The sequence below is a fragment of the Myodes glareolus genome, chromosome 5, assembly GCF_982192425.1.
Source record: "Myodes glareolus chromosome 5, mMyoGla1.1, whole genome shotgun sequence".
In the NCBI taxonomy this organism is placed as follows: domain Eukaryota; kingdom Metazoa; phylum Chordata; class Mammalia; order Rodentia; family Cricetidae; genus Myodes; species Myodes glareolus.
The window spans coordinates 83,625,561-83,650,741 of NC_142030.1; positions in this window are offsets into that span (position 1 = coordinate 83,625,561).

A 25,181-nucleotide genomic window follows, 5' to 3' on the forward strand; every position below is an offset into this window, starting at 1 on the left:
TGGATCAAAAAAAAATCCCCTCGCCATATAATAATCAAAACACAAAACATACAGATTAAAGAAAGAATATTAAGAGCTGCAAAGGAAAAAGGTCAAGTGACTTATAAAGGTAAACCTATCAGGCTTAAAACAGACTTCTCTATGGAAACCATGAAAGCCAGAAGATCCTGGATAGAGGTACTGCAGAAACTAAGACACCATGGATGCAAACCCAGACTACTATACCCAGCCAAGCTATCGTTCACTATCAACGGAGAAAACAAAATATTCCAGGATAAAAATAAATTTAAACAATTCGTAGCCACAAATCCAGCCTTACAGAAAGTAATAGAAGGAAAATCGCAACCCAAGGAATCCAACATTGCCATCACTGCCTACAATAACCCAGACATTTAGTGACCCTTCACAACCACAACTCAAAAAAGAGAAACACACAAACTCTACTACACACACACACACACAATAACCGGAATCAACAACCACTGGTCATTAATATCACTTAATATTAATGGACTCAATTCACCTATAAAAAGGCACAGACTAAGAGATTGGATACAAAACAGGATCCAACATTCTGCTGTTTACAAGAAACACACCTCAACCACAAAGACAGACTTCTACTCAGAGTAAAGGGTTGGGAAAAGGTTTTCCAAGCAAACGGACCTAAGAAACAAGCGGGCGTGGCCATTCTAATATCTAACAAATCTGACTTCAAACTAAAATCAATCAGAAGAGATGGAGATGGACATTTTATACACATAACAGGAACAATTCATCAGGAGGAAGTCTCAATCCTGAATATCTATGCCCCTAATATAAAAGTACCCACTTATGTAAAAGAAAAACTTTTAGAACTCAAGGCAGTCATCAAACCACACACACTAATAGTAGGAGACTTCAACACACCTCTCTCACCAATGGACAGGTCAATCAAACAGAAACTCAACAGAGAAACAAGAGAATTACTAGAGGTAATGAATCAAATGGACTTAACAGATATCTATAGAACATTCCACCCAAAAAGGAAAGAATATACCTTCTTCTCTGCAGCTCATGGAACCTTCTCGACAATTGACCACATACTCGGTAACAAAACAAACTTCCATAGATACAAAAAAATATTAGTAACCACCTGTGTCTTGTCGGATCACCACGGAATAAAGTTAGAATTCAATAATAATTCTAACACCAGAAAGCCTACAAACGTGTGGAAGTTGAACAGTCAACTACTGAATCATCCCTGGGTCAAGGAAGAAATAAAGAAAGAAGTTAAAGTCTCCCTTGAATTTAATGAAAATAAAGACACAACATACTCAAACCTATGGGACACAATGAAAGCAGTGCTAAGAGGAAAGTTCATACACTATGAAGACCAGAGGGAACCTTCATTCGACGATGGATGGCGATACAGAAGAAGACCCACATTGGAGCACCGGACTGAGCCCCCCATGGTCCAGATGAGGAGCAGAAGGAGGAAGAACATGAAAAAAAAAACTCAGGACCGCGAGGAGTGCAATCACCCACTGATACAAGGGGACTGATCTAATGAGAGTTCACCAAGGCCAGTTGGACTTGACTGAACGAGCACGTGATCCAACCAGATTTCCTGAATGTGGCCGAATTCTCTGAATGTGGCTGGCCCGGAGCCTTTCTGAAAAACCATTGACAATGACACTGGGACTTGTTTCCTCTGCATATACTGGATTTTTGGGATCCAGTCTGTTTGGATACTCACCTTCCTGGACCTGGAGGGAGGGGGTAGGAACTTGAACTTCCCACAGGGCTGGAAGCCCTGACTGCTCTTAGGGATGGAGAGGGAGCAGGAGGGGGAGGGAGGTAGTGGGAGGGTGTTGGGAGGAGGGGCGGAAATGGAAACTTTCATAATTTAATAAACTTTGGAAAAAAAATTACAGTAGGCACATGTGGATCAGGTGGAACAAAGTCATAGTTGCATCCTAGTCCTATTGCCTTTTAGAATTTTCCCTACATGAATTTTAATTCAGAGGGAAGATATAGAAAGGTTCTTTTTTACCACTTAAGCCAAGTAAAAACTTATGTGGAAAAGTTCTCTGAATTAATTATAAAAGGAAAGTTGAGACTTTGTCAACTACCAGTAAGAGACCCAGCTGAGATTATAGAGCCGTTTAGTACTGCTAAAATTAAAAAGTTATGGGATGACAATGAATTCTGGCAAAGAGCTTGTGCTAATATTTTAGGAGTTATTAATAGCAGTCATCTCAAAAGTGATGCAATTAACCTTATAAAGAGGGCTACTTGGATTTTTCCCCACATTCTATGTGACACACTGATACCTGGAGTGAATACATTCTATACAAATGCAAATAAATCAGGAAAAGCAGGTTACAATTCAGAAGATTTTAGTAAAGTGGAACAAAACCCTTGTAATTCTGTCCAAAAGGCAGGATTATATGTTATTTTCATGGTATTAAGGGATTTTTTAAAGAATCTCTCAATAAAGTTACTGATTCTCAATATGTAGAAAGAGTTGTTTTGCATATTGAGATCACTGGATTTATACCAGACGATTGAGAATTGACTTCATTATTCATTAATTTTCAAGATATAATCAGGAATAGGCTTTATACCATATATATAAAACACACATCTGATGCAATATGGGTCTGCCAGGTGCTCTAGCACAAGGTAATGCTAAAAATTGCTCGATTATTCACTGAAAATGTACTGAAGTCCTCATAATTTCATGAAAACATCATATTAATAACAAAGATTTAAAGAGAGAGTTTTCTATTACATGGCAACAAGCTAATGAGTTTATAAGAAAATGACACACTTGTTCTTTCTATAGCCAAACACCACTACCTGCAGAGAATAGCCCAAGTAGTAGTCAAAGCAATGAAATCTGACATATGGATGTATTTCACTTTACAGAATTTGGAAAATTAAAATTTGTACACCACATCATTGACAGTTATTCAGGTTTTCAAGAAGCAACTGCCTTGAGCTCAGAAAAGACTGATTCACTAATCATGGACTTATTAGATGTTATGGCCATCATGGGTATACCTGCACAAATAAAGACAATGGTCCAGCATATGTGTCTAAGAAAATGAAACAGGTTTTTGTTTATTATAATATAAGGGATATTGCAGGTATGCCAAACAATCCTACACCTCAGGCAGTTATAGAAAGATCAAATCAAACTACAAGGAACATATTAAACAAACAGAAAGGGAATAAAAATACCCAAAAGAAACAGATTGAATAATGCTTTATTCACCTTGAAATTTTTTAATGCCAATGAGAAAGGAACAACAGCAGCAGAGAGACATTTGATAAAATAAATGACTTCTGAATTAAATCAGTCTGTATTTCAAGGAATGTGTTGACTTCAGAATGGAAACTAGTAAATGTGCAACACTGGGGAAGGGGTTTTGCTCTTCCTTCCACAGGAGAAGAAAAGCTATGGATACCATCAAAATTAATAAAGATTAAGTTTGAAAAAGAGAAACCTCACGAGACAAAGAAATGTCAGCTCATCCACAGAAGTGCCAATCTTCTGTGGTAAGGTGGTAAAGAAACCTCATAAGAATTGGTGTAGGATTCTGTTCTTATCTTTGCAGGAAAATGCTCATCTTCAAAAACTCAAGGGACTTTGGATACTCAGATGTCTAAAGAAGAAAAGATTGCTCTCCAGAAAGAATCACCAAGCAAAGAGAAATCTACCTTATGGTACTGTATACTGTACATGGTAAAATTTCATTTCCTATGCAAACATATAAACACACACACAAACACACACACACACACACATACACACACACACACACATATATATATATATATATATGTATTTCTCAGTACAATAACTCAATTAAAAATCAAAAATCAATTAAAAATCAAAGCTGGCTTTGTAGTTGAACAATAGCTTTCCTTCTCTAAGTCCAAGCATATGGTTAAAAGAAAAAATCAAAGTTTCTGATTTATGTCAGGAGCCATATTATATGGGAGAGAAAGAAGAAAGAATTTAGGAAAGATTTTACTTTTCCCCATAAACGTTTTTTGTTTCTGTTGTGTCTTTTATTGAATATATGTCTATATGAACAATGTTTAAGTTTTCCACAATGAACAATAAATTTTCCCAAAGTAATCTTTGAAATTTCCAGGAAGAAGTTAGGACCTACAAGGATTACACCTGGCTATTATGATGTCATGATGCTGATAACTACTTTAAGATAAGTTTTGGGTACCAGCTGCTCAAAATGATTCCAACTTGGTTAGCTGAAATGGTGTACCTTCTTACAATGCTCTGACCAGGACTTCAAATAAGAACATCAGAAAAACCCTATACACTGCTGAAAGACTATGTGCAATTATACCAGACAATATCTTAAAACTTAACCATCATGTTAGTTTTACAAGATTCCATAGAAAGAATATCACCACCATGACATCTGGAACTAATTCTAGAATACAGCATCCCTTCTCCCAACAAAGTTTGTCTTCAGAGTTAGGTACACAAATTAGTGGTTGATTATAGCTGGTATAGGGTTGTGGGGTTGGAGTGTAAATTTTGTAGGCTCAGGGACCTCCCTTAAAAAACAAAGCAAAAGAAAAAAAGGGGGATATAAATAAAGTAAGACAGAAAAGAAGATTATTTAATCTTTTTAAAAGCAACCACTTTTTAAAAGCCCCTGCCTCAACTGCTGACAGCATGCTGTCCTAATTATCCTGCTTCAAAGAAAGTCTGTCAAATATGCTAGGCCTATAGGCTGAAGATGGATGCCCCAGCATTGCAGAGGAACTTTATGTGACTGTGCAGGCAGCCAGCTCTTTCTGTCATTACTCATATTTTTGGAAATCACTTGCTTTCACTTTCTGCTTACTCAGTTAATATTATGTCCTTCTGGGGTCTCTGAGGGAGTTGAAGAATAGATAGCTATAGTTATAGTTTACCTGTCACAGAAAACAAGTTATGATAAAAAGTAAATTAGATATAAGATTTTGGACTCATCATGATAGGACAGATATGAAATATTTTCTCTGAATTTTTCAAATGCAAATAAACTAGAATTGTTGATGTAAGTGTTTATATACTCATTGTACTTATTGGTTATAGTTTTCTTATAATAGCTATAGTATTCTTTTTTAGACAAAAGGGGGAAACGTAGTGACATGTCAATTGTATTTTAATAAATAAAGATTGCCTGAAGATCTGAGACTAAAAAAAGTCTCACTGGTCAGCCTTACAGACCAGACTACAATAACACACAACTATAATCCCAGTAATCACAATGACACACATCTTTACCAGCAGCTACACCGGTTGCCATAATAATCAGGTGGTGCATGCCTTTAATCTCAGTGGTGCACACCTTTAATCCCAGTCCTAGAGAGGACTATAAAGTGGGGAGACAGAGCTGTCAGAGACAATCTCAATCTGAGATTCGGGGAAGGCAGGTTCACCATTTCAGACTGAGGTCGAGGTAAAGAGTCAGTGGCTGTCTGTTTTGTTTTTTTTTAATCTTCGTGTTAAACCCAATTTCTCTCTCTGAGTTTTTAATAATCGTTCTTCAAACTGGAACATTGTTGTGGGGTGGCAATGTGGATACCTAGTGCGGTGAGTGCTCCCTGAAATCTACAAGATTGACCCTAGTGAAGACTCCTTTAATGGGGATGTGGAACCCGAGCTGGCCATTTTTACAAGCAGACAAGGCTTCAAGCAGTGGGACTGGGACACCAACCACAAAACCTTTGACCTACCATCTGTCCTGCCTATAAAATATGCTGGAGTAATCATGGCAGAATATTTGTGGGAGTGGACAGCCAATGACTGGTCCAAGTTGAAACCCACCATAAAAGATAGAGACCATGCCAAGAGAGAGAGCCCACATGTGGCACTGCCTGAATGGCCAGGAAACAGAAACTAGACAGCTGATATATCCGTGATAGAACTTAATACAACTGGAAAAAAATTCAATGAAATAATTACTAATTATATTTATAATAATTATTTTACTCATGATATTCTGCTATACCCTAGATTGGTATTTTGCATAATTGTCATTAGAGAGGCATCATCAAGAAACTGATGGGAGCAGATGCAGAGATCCACAGCCAAACATTAGGCAAAGCCAGGGAAACCCCGCAGAAGAGGGGGAGGAAATATTGTAGGAGACAAAGGTGTCAAGAACACCAGGAGAACACCACCCACAGAATCAACTAAACAGGGTTCATATGGGATCACAGAGACTATAATGACAATTAAGGAAGCTGGATGGATCTGAGCTAGATCCCCTGCTTGTATATTGCAGTTGTGTACATGTGTGTTCCTGTGGGACTCCAAACAGTGGGAGTGGGGGCTGTCTCTGACATTTTTTGTATGCTCTTGGGAACCTTTTCCTCCTACTGGGTTGCCTCATCCAACATTGATATGGGGGTATGTGCCTAACCTTATCATAACTTGTTATGACCTGTTCAGTTGATATCCAGGAAGGTCTGTTTTCTTTTTGTGAAGGAAAATGGAGGAGGAGTAGATCTGGGGGAAGAAGGGAGGTTGTGGTGTATAATGTATGAGAGAAGAATAAAAAGAGAATAAAAAATAAATGTAAAAAGAGCCATGCATGTTTATAAGCTTGTGGGGACAGGTACAGTGTCAGCAGGAATTGAGGGGCCTGCTTACAGCTTTTCTAGCCTCCAGGTTTAAAAGGAAACCCTGTCTAAAGGAAATATTGCATAGGGACAGTGTATCAAACAGTGTACCTGTACACATATCACACATACACAAATATATAGAATTAAATTAATTTGAAAAGAAGATGTGGTGAATACCAGTTTGAGTAGAGATGTGTGTTTAGCTAGGGAGGTGGCAGAAAATAAGAGCCAGAAAGGGCCAGGCAGTGGGCAGCTATAAAACATCTTTCATTAAGTATCACATCTGAGGGACTGCAGGAACCAAGGAATCATGCAGTAATTCGACCACCCTCATTTCACAAAGCAACTCATCAGAGTCAAGGGTTTAAACCAAGATTCAGGTTAAAAAGTCATTCAAGGCATACTGGAATTATTATCTTGTGAATAAAATGACTTTTTTATATGCTGTAGAGTTTTTGCTATAGTTGTCTCCCCTTCTGTTAAAATTTAGGATTTACCTCTCACAGATCAAGACTATTTAAGCTATGTGTGAAAACAGTAACACACTCAATAAACCTGCTGCCCAATACCAGGACTTTGCTCCTCTCTCTTATGTAAACATAGAGATCTGCTTTCCTTAAATTATCTTTTTTGACAGGCATTTGGTCAGCGTTTAGGGTCTAGGCAAGAATATCCCAGATATCCAAGGACATAGAATTACTATAAGCCTAAAGGTGATAATTCATAGCTGCTCATATAGATGGAAAAAATAAGCCTGTCTTAGTTTTACATCATTTAGATAAGAAAAGTGATGGCCTAAAACTAACCTTGCATTAAAAGATTCTCACCTCATCTTCACCTCAGCTTACTGATGGACTTTAGTTTAGGAGATATACTGCTTGTGTCTTACACTTAGGAAAAATAATTAATCATTTAACCCACAGCTCAGAGGAAGACAAACCTCCGCTAGTGCCTCTGATAAGCATCAAGCTTAAGAGCTTGCTAACACTGAAGCTTGCTAACACTGAACAAAATTAATAATGGAGCAAGGGCCATAAACTTCCCCTATCTGTTTACGTAGGTTAGCTGGTTACCTTTGCCTTCAAGGTTCTGTGGCTCTTTATGGCTGGGTAAGAAGAAAAAGAGTTTGTAGAAGTCTAAACAGAATCAAAAGCATCCCAGAAATTAGCAGAGGTAGAAAAATGAAAAAGAAAAGGAATATAGCATAGCAGGGAATTGAAATTAAAATTAGAACTGAGACGAAGAGTTCGAGCTAAGAAACTATGCAGTTAGGACAGAAGAATTAGAATAAAGTACAAAGAAGAGCAAACAATAAAGAGACATGGATGGAAAGAATATGTAGTAAGTAATCTTAACCCTCAGATTTTAGTTCCTTTCATTAATTTAAAATCTTTCTTTTAAACCATCAGAGGACTCCTTAAAGGCTGTGAACCTTTAAGTTTCCCAAAAAGGGACAATGTAAGTGACATTTAAGGGACAATGTAAGGGACAATTAAAGTAAGTGACAAAGTCATCCCATTCCTTTAAAGAAATCACCTGGTAGCAGTGAAGCCAGCTAATGGATAGGGTAAGCAGCAATGAACGACAGGCAACTGTATGGGAGTTCTGCTATATTTCAGGTAAAATACATCAATTTTCAGAAACAACGGTGATTATATGATTCAGGTAGAAAGTAGTTATTCAAGAAATTGAGGCAGAAGAATTTACCAGAACTTAGAAATTGTGTAATTTATTGTATACAAAGAATCAACGATATGTTCTATGCCTTCTGAACTGGCTACATAGGTGGAGGATATTTATCCTTGGATTAAAAACAGGAGTGAGGGGATGGTTTCCCTTTAAGACTTGTACAAAGGATCAAAAAAAATTCTATGTGATTTGAATATGTCAGTCATATGCACCAGTAGCAAATACTTATACAGAGTTATAAAACTGAGAATCATCAGTTTTCAAGGGGCTGTTGAAAGTGAGGAAAAATAAATTCACTGGAGTCTTACAGTGTGGGGGGCGAAAAAGAACAGCAGAGAATTCAGCCGTAAAGACAACCAAGGAGAAGAGATAAATCAGAATCTGGAGCAAAAGGAAATTGGAGTTCCACTTTTGCTGGAAGAACCAAGGGACACCTTTTCTTCATTTACTGAGTTTTATTCTCTGGTTCTTGTGTTAAACTAAAAATACAATCGAAAGTAATAGCACAAAATCTGTCCTGTATTCTAAGCATGCCTGTCTATAAGAAAAGAATCACTCCTTATTTCAGTAACCCTGAAAAGAGGGGGAAAAAAAAGACAAAACGCCATATGTCCTTCTCAAATTATATCTACACATGACAGGTCAGTGATTTGAAGTGAGATCATCTAGAGGTTTAAGAAGATATTACAGTAACTAATGTAATTTATCTAACATGTGTTTTAGTGACTCCTGACAATACATTGGGAATCAGAAGCATACTGGATATATAGAACACACATACACACACAGACACACATGCACCCCCCCACACAAACACACACATACACACACACACACACACACACACACACACACACGTTAACAAGACCACCACACACACACACATGCTCACAAAGAAAGGTAATAAATAAGGAAAATACATTAAGTGACTCATGACTGAATTAACTCTTCAATGTTTTATAAATTTATGGTATACACTGACTATCTGCCATTTTTAATATCAAAATGTCTGTGACTCAGTATTTTCAAATATACTATGGCTTGGTAATGGTTTATATTGGTAGCATATGTATTTTCCTTATTAGTAAGAACCTTTAACAGATGCAGAGAGCTAAAATAAACTACTCAGTAGCTTTTAGGGGCCAAAATGAATGTCAAAATTTCCAGATTATTCTGTAGTGCTCCAGACTACAAACCAATAACAGTTTACATTGCAAATAATATCATATGGTAGAACCAATATTTAACAATAAGATCCAAACCTAGCACTGGTGGTGCATACCTTTAATTCTAGCACTAGGGAGGCAGAAGCAGGCAGATCTCTGTGAGTTCGACACCAGGCTGGTCTACACAAACTAGTTCCAGGGCAGGCTCTAAGACTATAGGGAAACCCTGTTTCAAAAAAAAATAAGGGAATGAGGTCCAAGAGCAAAGGTTACCGACTGATGAAAAAATTAGAGAAACTATCCCTTTTCAGAGCAAAGTGTTAAATGAATCAAGACTGTTGACATTTCTTACTAATTTGTACAACTCTTGTACATTCATGTACTTAATTTGCCCAAAAATTTATGTTCTAAAAATGAATGATATTACTTTCATAATCCACATTTTATTTTTTTTCCCAGCCAATTTATTATTAAGGTAAGAAATAAAATCTCTTGGATCATTAACTATACGCTCAATATCCTATGTTTAAAGCTAGTATGCACTTATAAGTAAATACATTCCATATTTATCTTTTTGTGTCTAGATTGCCTCATTCAGGATAGTGTTTTTTTTAATCCCATCCATTTGCATGCAAACTTCAAGATGTCATTGATTTTAATGCTGAGTAGCACTCTAATGTGTAAATGTGTCACATTTTCTTTATCCATTTTTTGGTTGAGGGGGCATTTAGGTTGTTTCCTCATTCTGGCTATTACAAATAATGCTGCTATGGACACAGTTGAATAAATGCCTTTGTAGTATGATTGAGCATTTTTTGGATATGCCCAAGAGTGTTATTGCTGGGTCCTGAGGTAGGTTGATTTCCAATTTTCTGAGATACCACCATACTTATTTCGAAAGTTGTTGTACAAGTTTGCATGTCCACCAGGAAAGGAGGAGTGTTCACCTTCCTCCACATCTTCTCCAGCATAACCTATCATTGGTGTTTATCATCTTGGCCATTCTGACATGTATATTATGGTATCTTGGAGTTGTTTTTATTTGCATTTCCCTGATAGCTAAGGGTGCTGAACTTTTCCTTAAGTATCTTTTGGCCATTTGAGATTCTTCTGGTGAGAGTTCTCTGTTTAGTTCTATAGCCCATTTTTAAATTGGATTATTTAGAATTATGATGTCTAATTTCTTGAGTTCTTTCTATATTTTGGAGATCAGTCCTTTGTCTGATATGGGGTTGGTGAAGATCTTTTCCCATTCAGTAGACTATCTTCTTGTTTTATTGTCTGTGTTCTTTGCTTTACAGAAGCTTCTCGGTTTCAAGAGGTCCCATTGATTTATTGTTGCTCTCAGTGTCTGTGTTACTGGGGTTATATTTAAGAAGTAGACTCCTGTGATAGTTCATAATAAGGTGAATTCTTATCGACCAGGAAAGTCGAAAGAGACAAGATCACCTGACCAATTGGGGGAGCATGGGGGTGGAAGGTGAAGGGGAGATGGAAGGGGGAGAAGAGGTGAGAAGGGAACGGGTGAGAGAAATTTGAGGGGATGGGATAGTCGACATGGGGTGGTATGGGAAAATTCTGTATTCTGTAAATTATGTTTTAAATAAACGCTGATTGGACAGTAGCCAGGCAGGAAGTATAGCCAGGACAACCAGGCAGGAAGTAGAGGCAGGTCAATGAAAACAGGAATATTCTGGGAAGATGGAAGCTCTTTCCCCGTCCTGCCCAGACACTGAAGAAGAAAGATGAGACCTGTCTCACCCAAAAAGGTACCAAGCCACGTGACTAACATAGATAAGAATAATGGGTTAATATAAGTTATAGAAGCTAATAAAATGCCTGAGTTAATGGGCCAATCAGTTGATAACTAATGGAGACCTCTGTGTGATTCTTTGGGATCTAACGACTGTGGGAATAGTACAGGACAGAAAACCCCAACAAGTAGGCCTTCATGTTACAATGGGGGAAGGACAGAGATGAAAGCAAGGAAAGAGATATCATGATTGAGACAGTCATTATAGGGTTATTAAGAAACCTGACTCTAGAGAAATTCCCAGGAATCCACACAAATGATTCCACCTAAGACCCTAAGCAATGGAGGAGAAGGAGCTCAAAGTTGACTTGACCTGTAGTCAGACTGATGAATAACTTAAATATCACCGTAAACACTTCATTCAGCATCTGAAGGAAGCAGAGGCAGAGACCCGATTTGGAGCACTGGACTGAGCTCCCAAAGCCCAGTTGAAGAGTGAGAGGAATGAGAATATGAGCAAAGAGGTCAAGACCATGATGGATACACTCACTAAAACAATCTACTTGAACTAATGAGAACTCACAATCTCCATCTGGACTGGTAAGGAAAAAGCAAAAGATCAAACTAGTTCTTCTGAATCCTTTAAAGAGAGGAAAAAAAAATGAAATCTTTTATGCCTATTGCCACCTTAATCTGTACAGTTTACATCTATAATGTTTTTTAAATGGCTCTTTACTAAAATTTTCTGTTGTGTAAAAATAAGAATGAAAATGTAGAAACAGAAATATTATTATCTATATTCCAATATATATAAATTTAAAAAGGGGCTAAAGAGATGTTCTGTGGTTAAGAGAATTTTCTGCTCTTACAAAGAACTCAAGTTTGAGTTCCAGCACCCATGGAAGGTAACTCACAACCTTCTATAACTACAGCTCTAGAAGATCTTATACCCTCTTCTGACACACACACACACACACACACACACACACACACACAGAGAGAGAGAGAGAGAGAGAGAGAGAGAGAGAGAGATCACACAAACACATATACATGAATGAAGTAAGTATTTTTAAAGAAATGAGATAAAAAAGGTTGGTGTAGGAGGTTCTTCTGCTCATGTGTTTCTTTAATTGGCTAATGAATAAAGAAAACTGCCTTGACCTAGCTGATAGGGCAGAACTTAGGTAGGCAGAGAAAATAAGACTGAATTCAGGGAGGAAAAAAGCCGAGTCAGAGCTGCTATGGAGCCACCAGTGTCAGACGTCAGGAATGCTGAATCTTTCCCGGTAAGCCACTGGCATGTGGTGATACACAGATTAATAGAAGTGGGTTAAATTAAGATATAAGACTTGGCCAATAAGAAACCAGAGCTAATGGTCTAAGCAGTGTTTCAATGAATACAGTTTCTGTGTGATTATTTTGGGTATAAGCTAGCTGGGTGGCCAGCACAAATAAGCATACACTCAATCCACTCACTATTAATTTCTTTTGAATCCTCTGAATTCAGTTGTATGAAAAAGAGCAAAATGTTAGAACATGCGATACAAGAATATACCATTCATTGAATAGGCTGATATAATGATCCCGTATATTATTAATGACTTCATGTGCTGTTATCTGAGATTGGACTATTGTATTCAGACTCATTTCAAACCATTTGTGAGAGTAGTGAGTTAGTGTGTATCTTTTCTCAATGCAAATGCTGCATGTATTTACCCCATGCTGAGTAGCACAAAGCCCCATCCCACACTGTATAGCGTTCTCTCTGCGGGTTTGCATGCAAGTCAGAGGAGGGCACCAGATCTCATCACAGATGGTTGTGAGCCACCATATAATTGCTAGGAATTGAATTAAGGACGTCTGAAAGAGCAGCCAGTGCTCTTAACTACTGAGGTATCCCGCCAATCCCCTCAACCCACTTTCTACACACACTTAAAATCTTCAAGAAACTTCCTCTGCAATTCCAATATGCAGGTTCCAAGTTCCTGATGTCACTATAGCCTTCACATAGCCTTCACATTCACATAACCTTCACATTCATCTCATCAGCCTCCTCTCTGCCTGGCCTTTGCCAATCCACTGAGATACAGTGATATTTTATGGTCAAGTACTCAAGATCTGAATGCACTGAAACTGGCCTCTAAGTAGCTCCCCAAGATTACAGAATTTACTCACTGTTCCCTGGCTTCTTCCCAGCAGGGAATGCAGTATTTGTGTGTGAGGAGAACAAATATAATAATAAGTCTAGGTATTTTAAACTACTGCTCCCCATTGGCTAATAGTATTGCCAGGGTTTACAAAATGGCATCTATGTTTTTGGAAGATTCTTTCCTGTTGGAAACTCATTTTGTTGTTTAGCACCAGTGAGTTTAATTATGCTTTTTTAAAAAATTTCAAACAACTATTTCAACAGTGTTGTAAGGGGCTGCGGGGCAGGCCTGCTTTTCTCCTCACCCGGCTCCTGCACGGCTAGCTTAGTCCCAGAAATAATAACACACAAGTTATATTCATTGAAGCACTGCCTGGCCCATTATCTCTTAGAGAGTTAGTTACTGACTAACTCTCATATCTTGATATTAACCCATTTCTAATAATCTGTAGCACCACGAGGTGGTGGCTTACCGGAAAAGATTTAGCATGTCTGACCTGGTGGCTGGCTCCATGGCGTCTGGCTCATAGCCCTCTTCCCAGTATTTTGTTCTGTTTACTCCGCCTACCTAATTTTCTGTCCTATCAAGGGCCCAAGGCAGTCTCTTTATTGACCAATGAAAATAACACAATAGACAGATAACCCTCCTCCATCATTTCCCCTTTTTCTGTTTAAACAAAAAAGAAAGGCTTTCATTTTAACATAGTAAAATTACACATAACAAAACAGTTATCAAGCAAGAATTACAGTCACAATATTTATAACTATATCATAATAATGGAAAACTATAACTACTACTATCCATTCTTTAACTCCATCAAAGGCTCCAGAAGGATATATTACCTAAGTAAGCATGAAGTGAGCAACTTCCAAAACTCTAGAAATGACAGAGACATCTCGCTGCCTGGACAGTTACCCAAAGTTCCTCTGTATCGTTGGGGCATCCATCTTCAGCCTTCAGGCCCATAATATCCAGAGACATTTTCATGAAGCAGGAAATTTCAAAGGCAATTCAGTCACTATCTGCTGTGTCCTGCAGAATGTCTCGCAGACTCTTTCATGAATCAGGAACCCCGAAAGATCATCTCACCTTTAGGCAAGTTCAGCAGTCCTCTCTCTGTGGGTTCTCTGTGTCCAGTTTATATAACAGTCCAGGCAAGAGCAGTTTCTTGCCCAAATGGCTAACCAACTCCATAAGGAGCCTCTTCGATGCCCATCTTCCTCTTGAAGTAGATTGGTGCTGCCAGGAGCAGACGTGTCTCATTGTCATGAAAAGTCCTAAGTTATTAAAACATTAAATGCCATGTTCTGTTGTTTTTGAAAGATATGAATGTCTATCTGAAATATATCTATGCACTTCTAGAAAACAGACTAACATTACTACAAGCTAGTATTATCCATTAACAACCTATATTTTAAATTATACATTACATTTTTAAATGAACTACACAATCACAATACCTCAATCAAGATCAGAAATATATATACATATAACAAAATTGACCTTAAAATCCATACCAATGAAATTATTCATATCTATATCATATCCCCCTTTAAATGTAAAAGAACATTTATAAGCAATATTTGGGAATATGGACGTAGTTATTTCTCTCCAAACTTCTTCCTGCTGTATAGGGGCGCAGTTAATCAGGTCTTTCATGGTATAACCTGTCTGCCAGGTTCATCTCAGTCGGCAGTTGAGTGAAGTAATTTTTTGAGGGTGTTCACAGCAACCTTTCAGGAGGACGTGGTCTATCATACCATATTGGGATAGAAGCAATCCACAGGGTCTCATCCTCTGTGAAAACAAAAGAAGAACCTCCTTTCCAAAGTATCATATCCTTAGATCCAAATTCAGAAGTCAAGGTATTTTCAACATATCTATCTTGGATTAGTTCAGCAGCATTTATAAACAAATATCTTTTAGTAGCTGTTGCTCCTTTCTCAGCATTTAAACAATTCAAAGAGAGCATAATAGCATACAGTATCAAGATTCTCTGTGTATTTTTCATCTTTATGCAGCTTTATTTTAACCTCTATTTCTTTTATTTTTTCTTTTAACTTTTGGCTTTTTGAGACAGGTTCTCTGTATATATCTTTGTCCTGGAATAACTCTGTAGACCAGGCTGTCCTTGAACTCACAGAGATCTGTCTGTCTCTGCTCCCCAGTGCTGGGATTAAAGGCATGTGCTACCACACCTTGAACTCAGAGATCCTTCTGTCTCTGCCTCCCAGGCATTGGGATTAAAGGTGTGTACTACCACACCTTGAGGTCACAGAGGTCAATCTACCTCTGCTTCCCAAGTGTTGGGATTAAAGGTGTGTACCACCACATCCAACTACTTTCTTTCTTCCTCTTTTACCCTAAGAACTTTAACCTTTAGCCTGCATATATTTTTAACACATAGTAAACCATTTAGAGGTTTTCTTTGTCTTTGAACCTCTCTTTACTGTATCTCTCTCTTTTTTCTGACCACATGAGTCTAAAACCGTGGCTTTGACGGTTAGACCCAGTCCATTTCTTAGCTTTCCAGACTCATGGTAGAGGTACCATTGGAGCCTTTTACTGCCACAACTCTATGGCATTTTAAGGTCCTTGCCAGCAAGCTGCAGCATTCTGCTCACAGACCACACTCAGTCGGACTGCCTGCCTGAAAGAGTCAGAGTTTGCCCTGGCAGGACAGCCCAGAAAGCTGGCATTTTAAAATGGCACAGCTTTTTTCCTGCTACAGCTGAAAACCGAAAAGCATGCGTTCAGCTTTTCGTCAACACCATTTAAGTGTTTTGTAACAGGACCTTTTAAAAGAGCTGCAAGGTTTTGCAGCTGAAGCTGAGTCAGGAAGCCTCCCTTAGATGAGAGTGCTTGCTTGCCTCTAGCAAACAGAGCAGACCTGAGAAATTGCTGCTACCAACAAAACATGCTTTACTCTATTCTTTCCCAAGCTTTCTCAGACTTTCTGTGGTTTCAGTTATCCACGTTGGCGCCATCTGTTGTAAGGGGCTGCGGGGCAGGCCTGCTTTTCTCCTCACCCGGCTCCTGCACGGCTAGCTTAGTCCCAGAAATAATAACACACAAGTTATATTCATTGAAGCACTGCCTGGCCCATTATCTCTTAGAGAGTTAGTTACTGACTAACTCTCATATCTTGATATTAACCCATTTCTAATAATCTGTAGCACCACGAGGTGGTGGCTTACCGGAAAAGATTTAGCATGTCTGACCTGGTGGCTGGCTCCATGGCGTCTGGCTCATAGCCCTCTTCCCAGTATTTTGTTCTGTTTACTCCGCCTACCTAATTTTCTGTCCTATCAAGGGCCCAAGGCAGTCTCTTTATTGACCAATGAAAATAACACAATAGACAGATAACCCTCCTCCATCACAACAGCTTTGATTACCTTTGATTTACAGAAGATGTAGACTAGAGAATGTATTGTGAGAACAATCAAGAAAGCATAAATGAACTAAAGCAAGAAGGGGGAAAATGACTGCTTATTTAAAATTCTGAACTACCATAGAAATAGAAAATATAGATAAAAAGCAAGCATCTTCAATATTTTCCTCTTGGAAACAAGATTATATAGGCATTTAAAATTAAAGCATACATTCTGAATTGTATTTACATGCATAGCAATATCTGTGTGCATATGAACATACTGAGTTCAGAAACAAGTTGAAAGAAACTACAGTACCATATGTGTAATGTGTTTTTTACATTGGTCCATATAAGCTTGGTGATCCAAAATAAAGATAAGGAGTAAAAAGCAATGTGGAAATGTCATAGCCAAATCAAAAACTAAGAGAGAAGCTGGCCTCCTCTTACTGAAATGTCAAGTAAAAAGATTTAAAGTCTTCTTTTCTAGGAAGAAATGCAATCTACAACATTTTAGAATATTAGGACTAGCCTTTTTGAGAAGACATTTGCAGATTTAAGAGACATATATCAAATAACTGTAGCTTGTCCTTTGAACTTTCTGTTTCTTCATTTGCCTGCAAGAGTATGAGATCACTTGGATTTTAGCCATGGGAAAATCACCAAGTTGCAGAGTGTAGTACAAAGGTTGTAAGTGTTATTAGATGTTAATAGTCTTACAACTAAAATCAAGTTCTCAGTTTCCTAAACCAAAAACCTTTTATTTTATCTGCCTTTGACTATCAAGTTCTCTAAGGCCATTTTTCTCCCATAGCTTACCAATTCACTTCAGTCAAACCCTCAAAAACAGTTTTATTCATATCTTAATTGAAGTAGAGAATGTATTACGTGAGATCAAGTGGTCCTTGGGCACTCTTGACTATAAGTAAGATCATATACAGTAATAAAAACTAAAAAAAAAACATATACAGCATGTGGTGGTTTGAGTAAGAGACGTCTTTAATAATCCCCAGTATTTGAACACTTTGTCCCCAGTTGTTTGGAGAAGTTTAGATGTTGTAGACATCTTGAGGGAAGTACAAAATTAACTCTTCCATAAGTTACAATTGTTCACGGTGTTTCATCACAACAGCAAAACATAAATAATACGTACTCACACATAAGGAAAGTTCATACATATGACAGATTTACCAAAAATACCAAAAGTATCTGTTGCTTCCACAGTGACAGTAATCTGGCATTTAATTTGTATACCTTCTCTCTAACCCTCTCCCCTTCCAGCAACCCTCCCACCCCCACAAGCAACCGAGGTAACCTGGGACTCTTGTCTATTTCCAAACTCCAGGACGAAAACTACCTGAATTTTCTTCAGGTTCACCCTCCTCTCCAGATTCTCTAGGAAGACGAATATAGGCTCAAAGACCTTTAATTATGTCTAGAATCCACTTATGAGTTAATACATACCATATTCCTCTTTTTGGGTCTGGCTTACCTGACTCAGTAAAGCGTTTTCTTCTTTTTTTTATTATTTTTTTAACTTTTTTTAAATTTTTTAATTTTTTTTAGTATTTTATTTAATTTTTACTGGGAACCCCTCCAGAATCAAGTCTCTTGCAAACCCTAAAACGGCTCCCTAAGCTGAGATATAAATCTCCCTGCTCCCACAACCATTCTTCCTCCCTCCCCCCCTCCCATTCCCCCAAGCCACTCCCAATCCTCCCCCTCTCCCCTCTCCCTGACCATCTTCCCTTACTTCCACCCACCCACCCCCATGCACCCGAGTTTGCCTGGCAATCTTGCCTAGTTCCACTATCCAGGAGGATAACTATATGATTTTCTTCAGGTTCACCTTCTTATTTAGCTTCTCTAGGATCACAAATTCTAGACTCAAAGACCTTTAACTATGGCTAGAAACCACTTATGAGTGAGTACATACCATATTCCTCTTTTTGGGTCTGGGTTACCTCACTCAGTAAAGTGTTTTCTATTTCCATCCATTTGCATGCAAAGTTCAAGAGGAATGGGGAATGCTCGGGGGACTGGGAAGGGGGGAGGGAGGAAGGATAGATATGGGATCAGGGAAGCATATATCTCAACTAAGGGAGTCATTTTAGGGTTTACTAGAGACTTGGTTATAAATGGGATCCCAGGTCCAAGGAGAGATCCCCAGATTGTTCTCTGGACAGAGGAGAGGGTGCCTGAACTGTCCTTGGCCCATAACCATACTGATGAATATTTTGCTTATCACCATAGATCCTTCATCTGGCGATGGATGGAGATGGAGACAGAGACCCACATTGGAACACTGGACTTAACTCCCTAGGTCCAAACGAGAAGCAGAAGGAAAGAGAACGTGAGCAAGGAAGGCAAGACCAGAGGAAACCTTCATCCGACGATGAATGGCGATACAGACGGAGACCCACATTGGAGCACCGAACTGAGTCCCCAAAGGTCCAAACGAGGAGCAGAAGGAGGAAGAACATGAAAAAGGAAATCAGGACCGTGAGGGGTGCGATCTCTGAATGAGGCCGGATTCTCTGAATGTGGCTGGCCCGGAGTCTTTCTGAAAAGTCATTGACAATGACACTGGGACTTGCTTCCTCTGCATATACTGGATTTTTTGGGATCCAGTCTGTTTGGATGCTCACCTTCCTGGACCTGGAGGGAGGGGGGAGGAGCTTGAACTACCCACAGGGCGGGAGACCCTGACTGCTATTGGAGATGGAGAGGGAGGAGGGGAGGGAGTGGGGGTAGTGGGAGGGCGTTGGGAAGAGGGACGGAAATGGAGACTTTTGTATTTTAATAAACTTTGAGGAAAAAAAAGAATATTTCATAAAAACAAATTTGTATACCTTCGATAATGCCTTATCTTACAATTTCAAAACAACCTTATGAAGTTATGCAGGTGAGTGCATTCATTTTCAACAGAACCAAAAGAACCTTTTTAAGTTGAGAGATATAAAAGTAAATAATACAAGCTTTTAATATTTCAGCCTAAATCTAAAGAATAAAGACCAGTGAAGCCACTCAGTTTTTGTAATTTATTCTTCCTTCAATCCATTTAAAAATGAAATAAAACAGAACTGATTTCAGATAATATGTTTACATCTGAAGTAAAATATAAAGCTTTATCCAAGATCACATAGTATTCATGATATTGAAATATGTATCCGTTAATAACAGGTATAATTTGTCTTTTACATACATCCTGTTAACATAAGCAAATATTCTATCTTTCTCATTAATTGTGTGAGACCATACTGCCATATGTACATAATTACATTGGTACTTGATCTAAAGTATATGAACATATAAATAGCAAATCTGTCTTTTGGGTTAACAGGGGAATAAAATTATCTACCAAGAGAATTATAGTGAATGACTTGGAATGATAACACTTTTCCACAAGACATTTTTTATTTGCATTCTTTTTGAAAATCAATTTACATATAACATATATTGATTAAAGTTTTGCTTCCCCAAACTCCTCATAGATCCTTTCCTCCCCCTGTCCAACCAACTCCATACTTTCTTTCTCTCTCACTTTAGAAAAGGAACTGACAAACAGAAAAGCAAACAAAACAAAATAAAAAGGAAATAACAAAGAGAAAGCAGATGAATCATACATACATACATACCCATTAAAAACACAAAATCTGAAGCAATGATATTCAAGCAAAAGACCAGTAGGACAAAACATACCTAAGCATTATTAGACAATGAATCTAAATAATACTGTTGAGTTCATTTGTGTTGACAATCTACAGCTGAGCATGGGACGTACCTTTAAGTGTCATTAATATACCCAGTGAAATTTCATCGGAGAAAACTAATGTTTCCTTTGCAAATGGATAACAAGGAGAAATAACATTGCTTAGAGATTGTAGACATTCCTATTCCCTGGATCTGACATTATTCAAACAAGCATAAGGCCAAGGATTCCAGATCATGGGAATGATTTTTTTCTCTTTTTATTCATAGTTGAGCCCAATTTCTATCACTTTATCTGACCCAAAAGACCAACCAATAAAATATGGTGATTTTAACAATGTTATCAAAATTTTGGTGAAATGCTTTGGTTTTTTTATAATAATAAAGCCAAATAGTATAACAATTTTATCATTTTTCCCCCATTGAGTCCTACTGCTACTTGAATTCTAATTTTCAAAGAATTGGCATAGGTTAACATTCTATGTTTAGGTCCTGACTTTAACAATTTGCACACCCACTACAACAATGGGAACAACTGATCCCATTGGAAAATTAAAAATTTCACAATAGTAGCAGACGTCCAAAGACAAGTAGTTAAATCGGGTTTTGTTTACTAATTTTTTACCGAAGTTTTGCAAATCACCATAGAACCTTCATCTGGCGATGGATGGAGATAGAGACGGGAACCCACATTGGAGCACTGGACTTGGCTCCCAATGTCTAAATGAGGAGGAGAAGGAGGGAGAACATGAAGGAAGTCAAGATCATGAGGGGTGCATCCACCCACTGAGACAGTGGGACTGATCTAATGGGAGCTCACCAAGGGCAGCTGTACTGGGAGTGTTGGAACATGTGATCAAAATGGACACTCTGAACGTGGCTGGAAATGAAGGCTGACTGAGAAGCCAAGGACAATGGCACTGGATTTTTATTCTACTGCAAGGACTGACTTTGTGGGAGCCTGGTTTGTTTGGATGCTCACCTTTACAGACATAGATGGAGAGGGGAGGACCTTGGTCTTCCCATGGGGCAGGGAACCCTGACTGTTCTTAGGACTAGAGAGGGAGGGGGAGGTGGGGAGGAGGAGGGAAAAGAGAGGTGGGGAGGAGGTGGAAATTTTTAATGAATAAATAAAAAATAAAAAAACCAAAATATTATTTTAATGCCACTTTTTACTGCATGGTTTTAACATTACCCTACTTCAAAAATTCTTCAGTAATGGCAGCTGTAATAAAACAAATTTGTGCAGCTTCAATGAGACTAGAAAGCATCTGTGGTTTAAGTAACAAATTCCACATGTAATCATGAAAATCATTAGGGTAAAAATGAGAGAAGATTCAAGAACAAATGAAAACTCCTAAATGAATTTAAATAGTATAGGGGTGTCTAAGAGTAGATGGGATAGCTGTCTGAAAGTCAAAAACTCCTTCACTGGGAAGTGTGAACGGATGCAGATGTTCTAAAGAAAGGTTGATAAGTGAGAAAAGATGCAAGGAAAACTACAAACTTTAGCAATGTTCTCAGAAAGCAGAGCCCAGGGGAGTGTTGTTATTACAAACATGTTGACAGCTGATCAAAGTCTATTGAAAATTACATAATATGGACCCACTACATTATATGCAGAAGATACAGTTCTGTACTTTGAAGAATCTGAAGATATGTGTTTAGCACATGAAGGGAAGGACGGGCAAGAATAACCTCTTTGCTGACATAACCAAGTGGTGATATGAGAACATGTACTAAGTGTTAATTGCTCCAGTTAGCATCTATGCTCCTTAATATTATTTCAAAAAATATTAAGAATCATTTTTGTGTTATGTGAGTAATTATTAAGAATCAGGAAAATTGAAAATGAATAATATCATCATAGCTTTTTACTTTATATATGTAAAGAAGGAAAGACTTAGATAAGAATAAAGAAAATGTCAGTGATACTCATAAATAAAAATATACAGTTTCTAATCAATTCATATTTTATTATTCATTCATCAATATCTTGTAGCCATGATTTAGTTATCAGGAACTGGACCTGAGTTTTAACTAAACTGCAAAAGATTTTAACTGCTTAGACACATCTCCAGACCCTCCAATAAGATCTTAAGACATGAAAAAAAACATGAGACCAGAAATAAATAATAAGTATTTAAAATTGAGAAAATAATGAGAGATGTAAAATAGATAAAAATTGGTATCACCAAAAATCCTTGTATACACACAAAGAGAAAGAGAAAAACAAAGACAAAAAGATAGAAGATTTTTTTCTATTTTCTATCTTCCATTTTAAGACTAGAAAAGACTTGAAAAAAATCAGGTAAAATTTCTCAAAAACTTTATGAAATAAGCCTGAGATCAAATGTAAATACAGAAGACAAAGGAAAAGCAGCACATGGATATTTTTGTCAATGAATATGAAGCAAATTTCACCATATTAAAAAGGGCACAGGCAAGAACTACATGACAATAACACAGTAACATGACAACAGTTTAAAAATCAAATGTTTACTATAACCATACTTTTCTTCTAAAATGTGACCCCTTACTTATAAGTTAAAATGACATAAGACGTTCTAAGAAAAGTTTATCCAGAACCATAAAACTAAGAAATATAAAGGAATATCAGAAGAAAATATAAATATGAAGCATTAATAAGAGTGTTTGTCAAGATCACTGGGCATGAGGTGAACTCAAAAAGAATATATTTTATTTCTAAAGAAAAAAAAACCTTATTAAAGTGAAAAAATTCTCTTCAATGATCTCTTCATATATATATATATATATATATGTGTGTGTGTGTGTGCGTGTGTGTGTGTTTACATACATATATATGATTATCCATATAGACCATGTGTAAAGAAAAGCAATGTGTTAGTACAGCAAGAAATTGAAACAACTTAGATGAATGTCATTGAAGGCATTGGTACTGATGACAGAAATCTAAAAAGCAATACATTTGCAAATAAGGACATAAGTTTCAAATATACTCCTGAATAAAACAATGAGAAATGATATAAGATGCATGGAAAAAATATTCATATCTAAAGATCACACATTTTAGAAGAAAGTAGAACAAGATATATAATCACTACAAGCTCAAAATAGGTTTGACAATTGAAAGAAAACAGAGAATAATAGGAAATGGATTGGCAGTAAGAAAAAAATACATTAAGAAAATTGCATTAGTCCTTTTGTATAGTTATGACCAAAGAGCGGACAAAAGGTTCAGGGAGGAATCATTTATTTTGGTTCACAGTTTCAGAAGATTCAGTCCAAAGTTCATTGGTACTGTGGATCTAAGGAGAACATTCTTCAGTACGAATGAAAGTCAAAGGACACATCTTGTCGAGACACAGAGAGAACCAGACAGAATATGCCCATAGATTTATCTCCAATAAATCACCCAGATGATTAGATTAGAGAGATCTAATTCATTTGGGTTGAACCAACTCACAAAGTTTCTAGAAACTCAAAAACTACTGTCATAAGCAATCTGGGTCCAAAGCATTCAAACATGAGCCTATATGAACAGTTTCCATTCAAACCACAACATTATGACTTTATGGTCACCTCAAAATGCAAAATGTTTCTAGGCCTATGTCAACTATTCTCATAGTCTTAACACTCCTAACACTGTTTAAAAATATAAGTCCAGAATATCTACTGAAACTCTAGGAATTAGTTTAGTAGTGAGATACTAAAAAAACAACAAAAAAAAGGATAAATAAATTCTCACAAAAAAATGACACAGAGCAAGCTTCCACATAAGAAGGGAAAGGGACAAAGAAAGGGGTATTGGACAGAAGCATGACCTAAACCAAGAAGGACAAGCATTGATCCTCACAGTTCAATGTCCTGGACTGCTTCATGTAGAGCAGGATGTATACTAAAAGGTCTGTAGATCTACAATCCTTGACTGTGGCCCACTTGGCAATTGTCTTGACCTGGTTCTAGTCTTTGGCTACAGTTTTCAAGAACAGAACTTCACCATTTGGATGATTTCAATATCTTGGGGTTATATTACTCTGGCTTAGGAGGCACCTTCACAGCATTATCCACATGGAAATAAAGCATGTTATACATTGCCTGACTTCACAGACTTTCACTGGGAATCTTGGTAGAAACCTCAATAACCCCAAAACTCTTAGATTCCTCATGTTTGCAAAAATCAACATCACATGTTTGTCATGAAATTCTGCCAGCTCGGGGATTTCCCAGGAATCATAACACCCACGGATGAAAAGCCTAAACGTCAAAAGACTGAAAAAAGGGAAAGCAAAATACATCATTACGCTGATAGACCACTCTGTTATAACACAATGTATTTAATGTATCTTTTAATCAAGATAAAGCTTTACAATTCTATTATTGACCTTAATTTCTTTTTTGATTTTTGTTTATTAATTTTTACTGAGTTCTACATTTTTCTCTCCTCCCCTTCCTACCTCTCCTCTCACCCCTTCAACTCTTGTGCAAGGTCCTCATGTTCCAAACTTACTCAGGAGATCTTGTCTTTTTTTACTTCCCATGTAGATTTGATATATGTATGTCTTTTAGTGTCATTATAGTCTAAGTTCTCTGGGATTGTGGTTTGTAGGCTGGTTTTCTTTGCTTTATGTTTAAAAACTACTTATGATTGAGTATGTGTGATAATTGCCTTTCTGTGTCTGGGTTACCTCACTCAATATGACGTTTTCTAGCTCCATCCATTTTCC